Here is an 11,000-nt window from a genome sequence, read left to right as displayed (position 1 = left end):
CCTCACATAGCTACCTATTTATTTAACTAATGGCATGATCTTCACTTATATCTTTTTGGAGTAGTTTGTCATTTACTCTTGTGCTTTACTTTTATCCTATGAGTAAATTGTTGAATAAATTAAATATCATGATGTTGAAATCATGTCATGCCTAGTAGTAGCTTCACATTGGGTTTAGAAAGTGAAATCTTCTGAGGCTTGACAATCACAATATTGGTCATACAAGCAATTCACGGATAATTAGTATAAGGAAGAGAACTTTCACATGCAAATACACTATCATGAAATATTTTGTGATTGTGAGCCCCCATCAAATTATTATATGCCAAAATTGTTGACGTTGGACAAGGAAGACAACGTAAGATTTATGTTTGTTCATATTCACATAGAAGTCATATTGTCATAGATCCTTCAACATGTGGTGCTTGCTCCCCATCTTTGCTAGCCAAAAATTCTGCACCAAGTAGAAATACTACTTGTGCATCCAAAAACCCTTAAACCCAAATCTTATTTTCAAGAGTCCACCATACCTACCTATATGCGGTATTTCCGTGCCGTTCTAACCAAATTTGTATGTGCCATCTCTAATTTTCAAAAATAAATTTCTCTTTTGTGTGCTCGTACCGCTCGCGAGGCGGTGAGGGGTGGCCAATATTTTCCATGCTAGATGTGTTATTCTCACGATGAGTGTTTATTCACTTGTCATTGCACGAGAGTAAGGCAAAGGTATTAGGGATGCCCAGTCCCGAAATGAAAAATGAATTTACTTTATGTTGTCAAATAATAAATTCCTTGGAAAGTGTTGGCATGGAGGGCACCCGTGGATACGGCTAGCCATGGAAAGTGAAAGTATGGTGGAAAAAGGAATAAACTTTATTTTCTGTTTGGGAACCGCCTATGATATATCTAGCATGGAAAGTGTTGGGAGCTCTAAGTCATTTTCGTTGGTGGGAAAAGTATGCCTCTCAAAATATTTTTATCTCTCAATTTTCGCTTTGAGCTCTGGCACCTCTACAAATCCCTACTTCCCTCTGCGAAGGGCCTATCTTTTACTTTTCAGTATTTACTTTTATGCAAAGATTCAAAGTTTTTCTCTCTATTCCTTTTTATTTTTCTCTTTTGGCAAGCATCATGTGGTGAGGAAAGATCTAGGCACATATGTCCAGTTGAATATGGGTATCATGAGTTATTATTGTTGACATCACCCTTGAGGTGAATACGTTGGGAGGCAAAACAATAAGCCCCTATCTTTCTATGTGTCCGGTTGAAACGTTTTGCTCATGTGTACGCGGTGAGTGTTAGCAATCATAGAAGACTATATGATGGTTGAGTATGTGGAGCTCTTACTTAGACTCCGTTGAATAAGTTGAATTGCAATTGCTTGGTGACTAAGAACATAGATTGTTGGGTTTCAAGATAATTCATTGTTTAAACCTTAACATGTGAATTGGTTGCCACTACAACATGAGAAATTTTATGAGAAAGAATTGTTGAGGGTTTGTACCAGTAGCTGTTTCCGAATACACATCCCGGCGGCGGAACTACTCCCTCCTCATCGTGGTGGCCATCTTCATCATCCCGGCGGCCACCACGATGAGGAGGGAGTAGTCCACCCCCGAAGTTGAGGGTTTGTACCAGTAACTGTTTTTAATATCTCTCTCTCTCTCTCTCGTGATGTATATCATGGGCTTTGTTAATATAGTCAAATCATATGATGTTTCTACCCTCTATACTCTTTTTATGATGAATTGAATCTTTACCCTTCAAAGTTTTGTCTTGTCGGATTGAATATTCAGAGATGATAACACATGATATATGTCTTGCAATATGAATACTTGAGGTGACAATTGGGGTATCTTATTGATTCACTTGATATATGTTATGGCATTCAACTCGCGGATTCCCGCAGTGATATTGGGGTAATCTATGCATAGGGGTTGATGCACGTTTTTCTCCGGTAGAATGTTTGGGGTCTCTTTGTAGTTCTTTGTGTGGATTGAGTATTATGAATATGAATTTGCTTTGGTGTTATCTTAGTACGAACTCTTGATTAGATCGAACGGAAAGAATGCATTATTCTAGTACGAACTCTAGGATAGATTGATCGAAAAGAATAGCTTTGAGGTGGCTTTGTACCCTACAAACAATTCCTATCTTTTGTTCTCCACTAATAGGAACTCGGGAGTGATTCTTTGATGCACTTTGAGGGATAATCATATGATCCAACTATGTTAGCGTTGTTGGGAGATTGCACTAGCGAAAGTACGGACCCTAGGCCTCATTTTTAAGCATTGCAATACCGTTTTTGTGCTCGTTTAATATTTGTTACCTTGCTGTTTTTATTTAGTCAGATTATAAAAATATATTTCTACCATCAATATTACACTTTTATCACCATCTCTTTGCCGAACTAGTGCACCTATACAATTTGCCATTATATTGGGTGTGTTGGGGACACAAGAGATTCCTTGTATTTGGTTGCAGGGTCGTTTGAGAGAGACCATCTTCATCCTACACCTCCCACGGATTGATTAACCTTAGGTCATCCACTTGAGGGAAAATTGCTACTGTCCTACAAAACTCTGCGCTTGGAGGCCCAACACGAGTCTACAAGAATAAAGTTGCGTAGTAGACATCAAGGGGTCCTACTTAAGCTCGACTTCGGAAAAGCCTACGATCGAATGAACTGGGAGTTTGTTCGGGAGGTCTTCCTCAAGAAGGGTTTTGAGGCTGGCTTCGTCCATCGGATCATGCACCTCGTTAGTTGTGGGAAAACGGCGGTCACGATCAACAGTGAATTGGGGAAGTTCTTCCGCAACAGGAGGGGCCTGTGCCAGGGGGATCCTGGCTTGCCACTCATCTTCAACTGTGTGGCGGACGCCTTCTCGGCGATGCTTGACAAGGCTCGGGTGTCTGGGCACATCAAAGGGTTGGTGTCCCACCTTATCCTCGGTGGGGTTACCCACCTACAATACGCAGACGACACGATGCTCCTTTTTGAGCCTGACTCGCATAGCATCGCAGCGATCAAGCTGCTGCTGATTACTTTCGAACTCCTCTCCGGGTTGAAAATAAATTTCCTAAAGAGCAAGGTCATAACCATAGGGATGGGTCAATCCGAAAGTAGGCAAGTGGCCAATCTACTTAATTGTAAGCTTGGGGGCTTTCCAATTAAGTATCTCGGCCTCCCGATCTCTCACCGTAAACTTTCGATTTATGAATGGGAACCCCCATAAGGCAAGGTGGTGAATAGGGTGAGTCCCTGGAGAGGGAGTTTTATGTCCTCAACAGCGAGGCTGATCCTTACTAATACCAGTCTATCCTCCTTGCCACTTTTCACCATGGGTATGTTTCTACTAGCGGATGGGGTGCACGCGAAGTTCGACACCCCCGTTCTAGGTTCTTTTGGGAAGGAACTGGAACCAAATGGAAGTAACACTTAGTTAAGTGGGCGGCGGTTTGTAGGCCTAAAAAGTCTGAGGCTTGGGGATTATCAACTCCAAGTTGATGAATGTGGCCCTCCTAACTAAGTGGTGGTGGCGCCTTGCCCAAAACAAGTCGGGGCTATGGGCGGAGATTCTTAGGGCAAAATACTTCCCAGACGGGAACCTCTTTAAGGCTAAATGCAAGGGCTCGACTTTCTGGAATGGGATCTAGGCGGTTCGACCCGCCTTCTCGGTTGGGGCCCATTTTGAGGTGCACAACGGTTTGTCCACGTGGTTCTGGCTCGACAGTTGGATCGACCCGAGGCCGCTCTGGCAAACGTACCCCTCACTCTTCCAAATAGCTACGGGTACTAATGTGTTGGTGGGGGAGGCCCTTAGGACGACACCCCCGACAATACATTTCATGCGCCCCCTTACCGCGTTGGAAGAGGGGAGTTGGAATGAGCTGATCACTAGAATTGGCAACAGACCGCTTAGCTTGGGGGCTGACTCGGTCGCGTGGGGCCGAACAGCCTCAAAAAAATTCTCGGTCAAATCCTTGTATGCCAAGTTGACGGAAGGCAACGTCCTTGACATAGCGAGGGGGCTTTGGAAGGCTGGGATACCGCTCGAGATTAAGATTTTCTTGTGGCAAATGTTTAGAAATCGGCTCCCAACAGCAGACAATGTGGCCAAGCGAAATGGCCCTTCCAACGGCACATGTGTGCTATGTGGGAACCAGGAGGATGCGAACCATGTCTTTTTTTAATGTGCGTTAGCACAGTTTGCGTTGAGCGTGGTTAGGGAAGCGTTCCACCAAAATTGGAACCCCGCGTCTCGCATGGATATGCTTCAGATAGTGAATGCTCAGAAAGGGACTAGTGGCCGGATCATTTGGCGTTGCGTAGGGGCACTCTTGTGGTCTATTTGGACCATTAGAAACAAAATGACGACCAAGAAAAAGTTTCCCACTCATCCAGCTGATGTTATCTTTAAATGCCATCTCTTCTTACAGATGTGGACACCGTTGGGGAAGCACCGCGATGCTGAGCGGATGCAGGAGACCACGGAGAAGATTAGGAGTACCTTGATTATCGCGTGTTGGTCGCTGTAGGGAGTTGGGCTTGGGCTTCATTTGTTATTTGTTGTACCTTGCTACCTTGATGCCTTTTATGCCTTGTTCTCGAGTACTTTTCGGTTTGTAAGACTCTGAATCTTGTAGTTGTGCCTTCGTGGCTTTATTAATTTAAAGCCGGACGATGCTAGCGTCTTCGTTCAAAAAGAAAAACCATAACGCTCAACGCAGGGGAGCTAGACCAGTCCAGGTTCAGTCCTCCCATCCAGCAGATTGAAAATTTGCTTGCGGGTGTGGATGAACATAAGTAATTTGGTCCAGACGAATAACAAACATGGCCGCTCACAAGCTTGCTAGGGAAGGCTGCATTATAATAGTTTACTAGATCGGAAACGCGCCTTGGCGCGAGGGTGCCGGTCACAGCGCTATGGCCAAGTAGTGAATGCTCAGTTTAGTAGGAAACCAAGTTTATCGTACGTATTCAAATAGGATATAACAAAATAAAAGGAAGAAGAAACATTCACATGTAATTGGAGCAAAGCAACTATAAGGCAACATACAGTTTTGGGTGTTGCAAAAAATATCATTTAGCTCACACAAATTTAGAAGCATCAAGGTTTCAAGGCTTTGCTGGATTAGAAAGATTACATTCTTTCTTTTATCTGATATTTTTTCATTCAAAACAATCATCCATGATCCAAAACCTGTAAATAACATCCAGGTTCTTCGGCCATGCACATGATTGCATATCAAAATATTTTCTGTCAAGCGATGATCAGTGATTTTTTTTTACATAATAGGAATTAATAAACAATGAACTAAACCTGCTTGAATGCTAAGATGTTTCTAACACCATCAGGTTAGAAAAGGATAATGTAATCATTTTTAAACACATCATGATGGCTCCATGTCCAGGTAAATCTTTGTGACAGCAACAATACAGTAGAGGCAACAGAAAATAATAAAAAGGTTGTTCCTCCGTTGATGTTCGTCATGGTGCCGAAGAACATTTCCATCTTGAGAAAGACATCACAAATGAACGTTAGTTAGCAATGGAACATAAATGTATTGAATACATGATGAGGCTTAGGATGATCAGTTGACTGGAAAAAAAATTATAGTGTCATTGTGTCATTCATATATGGAGGAAACATTGTTCGTTTATTTTAGAAAATGTATCGACAATAAATAGAGAATGGATCAAGAAGTCTGAGCCATTGCCTAAAGTGGTGTGTCAAGAAAATGACTAACCGATACTGCATATGTTGAAAGCAAGAGCCAAAAGACGGTGGTCAAAAATTGAATTAGATTATGATCAAGTAAATGCTACATGTTCCACATAGCAAATAGGTCCAATAATTAAAAAAATTAACAAAGCATGCATAATGTGCCGAAGAACCTGAAACAATTACAATTTTAAACTTCTATACATAATTGGAGGTGCTTAAGTAAACCTTGGCTGGAGATTTTGTGTCGAGGAAACCCTTCAAATTGTTCCAGATCAACTTGGACGCACTGCCCACATACACAACAAAAATATGATGCAAGGTCTGCAATTTTAAATTAAAATTATTACTGCACTACACCATAATACTTCTTTTAAACTATCATAATTTTAAACAAACTATTCAGTATCTACTACTAAGTAAAATAACCACCGATAATAGTCGATCTTTATCTTCTGCATATGAACATATACGTGGTATATTTGTACCAGAAACATAAGAAGAGGGACCTTACAATGCTTGCCAATGTTGGGGATCAACACTGGTCACATCCATGCCAAGGTGGGGTTCACGTCAGAGAGAGATGCAACTGGCAACGTCCTCTACCTCTACTCCGGGGCGACCCTCCTTGTGCGTCCTCTTGCTTGATATTATCCTTTGACTACAGATCACCCAAATCCCTCCACCTATGGGCTTCATTTACTGCAGAGAAATGGAGTTAAGAGGGGGCTCAGTTTGAGACACCAATCTAACTATTGGATACCATCATTACGGAAGTAGGAAGGAGCCTTGGCGAATAATAGATATGTTTGAAATAAATAGACCAAACATGCTAATTACAAGAGGAAGAACATGTTGATCCATCTACGACTTATAATAACCTAACGCCTGATGTTATAACATCATTATGAAAGTACGCAGGCGCCTTGGTGAATAATAGATATGTTTGAAATTAAATAGACCAAACATGCTAATTAGAAGCGGAAGAATATGTTGATTCATATATGAATTCTAATGACCTTACATGATGCTCAGCACCATCGAGCGACCATCAATAAAAATTATAGTTCTCCACATTAGTAATCTAACACCAGGAAATAAATAAGCAGTCATAATCATTTCTCAACATTATTTTCTCTTCTAATTTTGTAGAAAAGGATAGAAGTAGAAATACTAAAATATAGGAAACTTAACTATTGTCAAATCATGAGTTATGTACATAAAGAAGTAGACACAAAATTAACCTTGGAAGAGGATTACTCTTCCTGTTTCTGGGCCCAACACCTTAATAGTGTACTGTGTACCATAAGAGCATCAGTAAGTGACACAACTACTCTGCCTACATACATGATAAAGAACTTCAATGCCATATGTGTGTGCTGAAAGCAAAAAAAAGGAAATAAAAAGTACTGCATCTGAACCATATCGACTACTAAAAGGGTAGGCACAAGCTTTGCTAAATTTACCACAAATGCGATATATTGTGCTATAATTAAATGGGTGCAATCTGACAATTGCCAGCATCACAGATCATCCATGCTTCTAGTTACATCTACAAGTGGCCAAAAGGAATGACAAACTTTATTTAGCTTGAAATATGTGAATGCCAGGAAACAGAAGTTGAATATATATAAGCAATCAACCAAGAAATGAGAGGCTATATGTGAATAATATACAAGGAGATGCTATATCAATGAAGGGCATATGGGCACATCTAGGAAGAAAGAGAGTTCCTCAGTCATATAAATCAGCAGGTATGAGGCATAAACATGCATCTTGTATGCATATAAACAAAACAATATGTACAAAGAGTTTTTTCTGGGCCATCAGATGTTACCTAGCAGGAAAAAATAATCCATTCGACAACAAACAATGCCTAGATTGCATCAAACCGAACCCATGCATAAAAAGGTTAACAGAAAGCAAGCTGAAGGCTTGTTACCTCAAAATCATCTCCTACATAGCTTAATATCTACAACCCATCTCCAAATGATTCCTACAATATTGCAAACCTTGCCAATTGGGCATCATCCCCACATTCTTAAATATCTATGTACGTGAATTAAGCTCAGTTGGTTTGAGTACACAACTGTAATATGATACAATGCATAGCAAGATAGAACAAAAAATGTCAAAAAGGCAGAATAAACTTGCAAAGAGGGTACCAACATAACAATAGGGATTCCTTTTTACCAAAAGCAAAAGCAGCAAGCTGCACCTTGCTCCATGAAAATTAGGGCTCATAATGGTCTAGGGACCTGATTCGTACCTACGGCAGGCTAGCCTCAACAGGAGCAGTGGGTACCTTGACGTTGGTCTCTCTGGAGCTGCTGCACACACACACTGACCTATATGTCAAGCTGCAGAAAAAATGGATCAGACCAGAGAGAGACGGGAGGAAATGGGGGAAGTGGAGAGGGCACTCACCTCTACCTTTGCACGGCTAATGCATGGCGTCTCACCTCGGGCCGTCTTCTTCCTGAAGTGCACGAACTCGAGGACGATGATTCGGCGCTCCTCCAGTCGATGACGACGGCTCCAAGCAGAGCAGCAGCGCGAGTGGCAACCGGCAGACTTCACGCTTCTTAGTGTATGGAACAGAGTGACGCGGCAGCGAGGGAGCAAACCGAAGTTATACGGTGTGGGTAAGCAGTTGTTTATATCTAATTAGGAAGACCGAAAGATAGTGCCATCCCCATTTCCCTCAATAGACAACAGTAAAACAATCAAGTTGCATTACTGAAAGCATAAGAAATTCCAACAATTTATAATTAGGAAGATGAAAGATAATGTACTCTAAAGATTTCTGGGCAGAAGACCGAAAGATAGTGCCATCCCCATTTCCCTCAAAAGAGCATGTGCTAATAATATCTGATAGTATAGTAAGAATGATTTGTGTGCAATGAAGAACATATCAACTGATAATAATGGAAAAAGACATGGGCATTTACATGAATACAGTAGAGATGAGAGATAGGTAACTATTGTCATTTTCCGAACCTATCACTTCCTCATCTGATAATAATGGTAAAATCATATAATTTTATTTCTCTACATTAGTAATCTAACACCAAGAAAATAAAATAAGAAACCATAATCATTTGTCCAAACCACCATTGCTCTTATAATTTTGTAGAAAAGGGCGAAGTTCAGTTCAGGAACAGAAATAAGAAAGATAACAAGATATACTAAAATATAGGAATTTAACTGTTTGTCAAATCATGAGTTATGTGCTACTATCAAATCTTGAGTTTCACACGAGTGAGACACGGCATGGCTAAGCATTCAAAAGGAAATAACAAAAAAATCATTAGATGAACAAAAATTAAAGTATCACTTGATCTATTTCTAGAGCAGCACATAATATTAGCAATGCTAGCTAGCTGCACAAATCTATGACCAACCTTATCATGTGTATGCAAGTGACAATTAATAGCAAGCCAAAAGAAATGAAAATTTGTTTCTTTACCTGCAACACATAATTGCTCCAACACATTTCCATTTCAGTAGTCTCCAAGCCAAACGCAACATGAGCCGAGTAAAAGAAGGCAAAACAACACTGGAGCAGGACCAAACGATGCATCACATAGCAACGAATTACCTCATAACCGCGTATATTTAAGAGTGGCCCTCTCTTCATATCATCCAAAGGTAAATTATTTATATCACACATTAGTTAACTATCCTTTTGGGGTCATAACGATGCTGCTTGCCTTATTCTGTTTGAAGCAAAGCCACATACACAAGTGTCTACATTAACCATTTAGATTTTCCTTTACTGCTATTGTTAAAGGTAACAGTGGTTATTAACTGCTGACAACCCAAATAATCTTAGCCACCAGGTGAGTTTGAATCGAAGCCGAGAAGGGGATAGTGACTGCTTACATCAAGATAGAAGCCCAAATTGCTTGCGGGAGCACCAAACTATCCTAGCAACAAAAGAACACAATCAGAACCTCTTCGAATCCACATACTTCATCAAAAATTTAACTGAATGTAGATACGAAGAGCCAGAGGAGAATCATCGGCTTACTGCTAGTTCCTGGAGGAGGGGCAGGATGGGCTCCTCGTCAGGGTCGGCGCCGCCGCTGGTCGAGGGGGGGGGGGAGGGGCTTGCAAGAGACGGCATGCACGGGAGGCGGTGACCTACGCCTCCAGAGAGGGCGCCGACGGGGAGGAGGCGCCAGAGGAGAAGGGAGGAAGAGCGCGAGGCCGCACCATGGCGTCAAGGAGGGCAGGCAACGACGATGGCTGTGTTGGCCATCAGATGCGCCGCACACGCGAGCTCGACGGAGAGCAGCGGCACGAGCGTCGCCGCGGTGGGGAAGAGCGCTAGTCAGCGGATCAGGAGGAGCTCCGGTTGGAGGGGAAACCTTGACGGGGAGAGCAGTGACAGTGTGCGAGGGCTCTGGCGCCCGTCCCGACCGCGTCGCCGCCTGCTGCGCGCGCGACATCAGCGAACGGAGCGCCGCCGCCGCGCCGTCCACCGCCGCCACGGACGCCATCGCCGGCGCCGCTGATCCGCTGCCCTCCTCTGTGACCGCTGCCGCCGTCGCCGGATGAGGAGCGAGTGAGGGAGGGAGGCGGCCGCGGGAGGAGTGGAATCGAGCGAGGGAGGAGGCGGCGGCTAGGTTTTAGCACGGGAGCTGCCGCCAATTTATAGCCATATGCGAAATGACCAAAATACCCTTGGCAGGGCACTAAATGAACACGCAGTGGCACAAACGAGGGGGAACTATTCATTGTAGCAGTGTCCGTTTTCGATCTGGCGGCCCAGATCGTCCGGGAGGGAGATCCGACGGTCAAAATCGCATCAAAAAATCGATCCGACGGCCGACATTCGCTAAGCTCTAAGAACGTCCATGTCCTCCCAACATGCTTATTTCTGGATGTAAGACCTGGTTTAATATTTCACCTTTGTGTATTCGTGACATTATCTCGACGGAGTTGGTCGCGAACTAAGGAATAATATGCAACATTTACCTTAAAAACAAATCAAATATAAATATTCCAATGCAACAATAATTTTAATAAAAATATTACAATCCAAACATAAATTTTTAAAATAAAATAGTTTAAATTTGGGTTCAATTTATATAGGCACATATTCTATGTTGGAGATATGCCCTAGAAGCAATCATGTACGATAATATTTCCTATGTGTTTATGAATAAAGATAGTCCTTGGACATTGTCAATGATGTGTATGAGCAAGTACATGACTTGTTTGTGGGACTATGCATTGTATGATGACTATCCTAAAAGGTCCCTAGTC

At 42.3% G+C, this 11,000-nt stretch overlaps 1 long non-coding RNA gene across 5 annotated transcripts; it reads right to left on the bottom strand.

Annotated features, from left to right (window-relative positions):
* Positions 1-5,181: 5,181 nt before the first annotated feature.
* On the bottom strand, positions 5,182-10,626 carry LOC123078655 (uncharacterized). Of its 5 annotated transcripts, none has more exons than XR_006437589.1 (7): positions 9,760-10,372; positions 9,612-9,655; positions 8,154-8,310; positions 7,996-8,086; positions 6,241-6,428; positions 5,955-6,015; positions 5,182-5,516 (listed from the first exon to the last, which is right to left on the bottom strand). It is a non-coding gene; the product is annotated as an uncharacterized lncRNA (long non-coding RNA). The 5 variants fall into 5 exon arrangements; XR_006437590.1 differs by having other exon boundaries at positions 9,612-9,650; XR_006437591.1 differs by having other exon boundaries at positions 5,955-6,050; positions 8,154-9,655; positions 9,760-10,626.
* Between the last annotated feature and the right edge of the window lie 374 nt (positions 10,627-11,000).

The sequence above is a fragment of the Triticum aestivum genome, chromosome 3D, assembly GCF_018294505.1.
Source record: "Triticum aestivum cultivar Chinese Spring chromosome 3D, IWGSC CS RefSeq v2.1, whole genome shotgun sequence".
NCBI classification, from domain to species: Eukaryota; Viridiplantae; Streptophyta; class Magnoliopsida; order Poales; family Poaceae; genus Triticum; species Triticum aestivum.
This window is presented reverse-complemented; position numbering and strand designations above follow the sequence as displayed.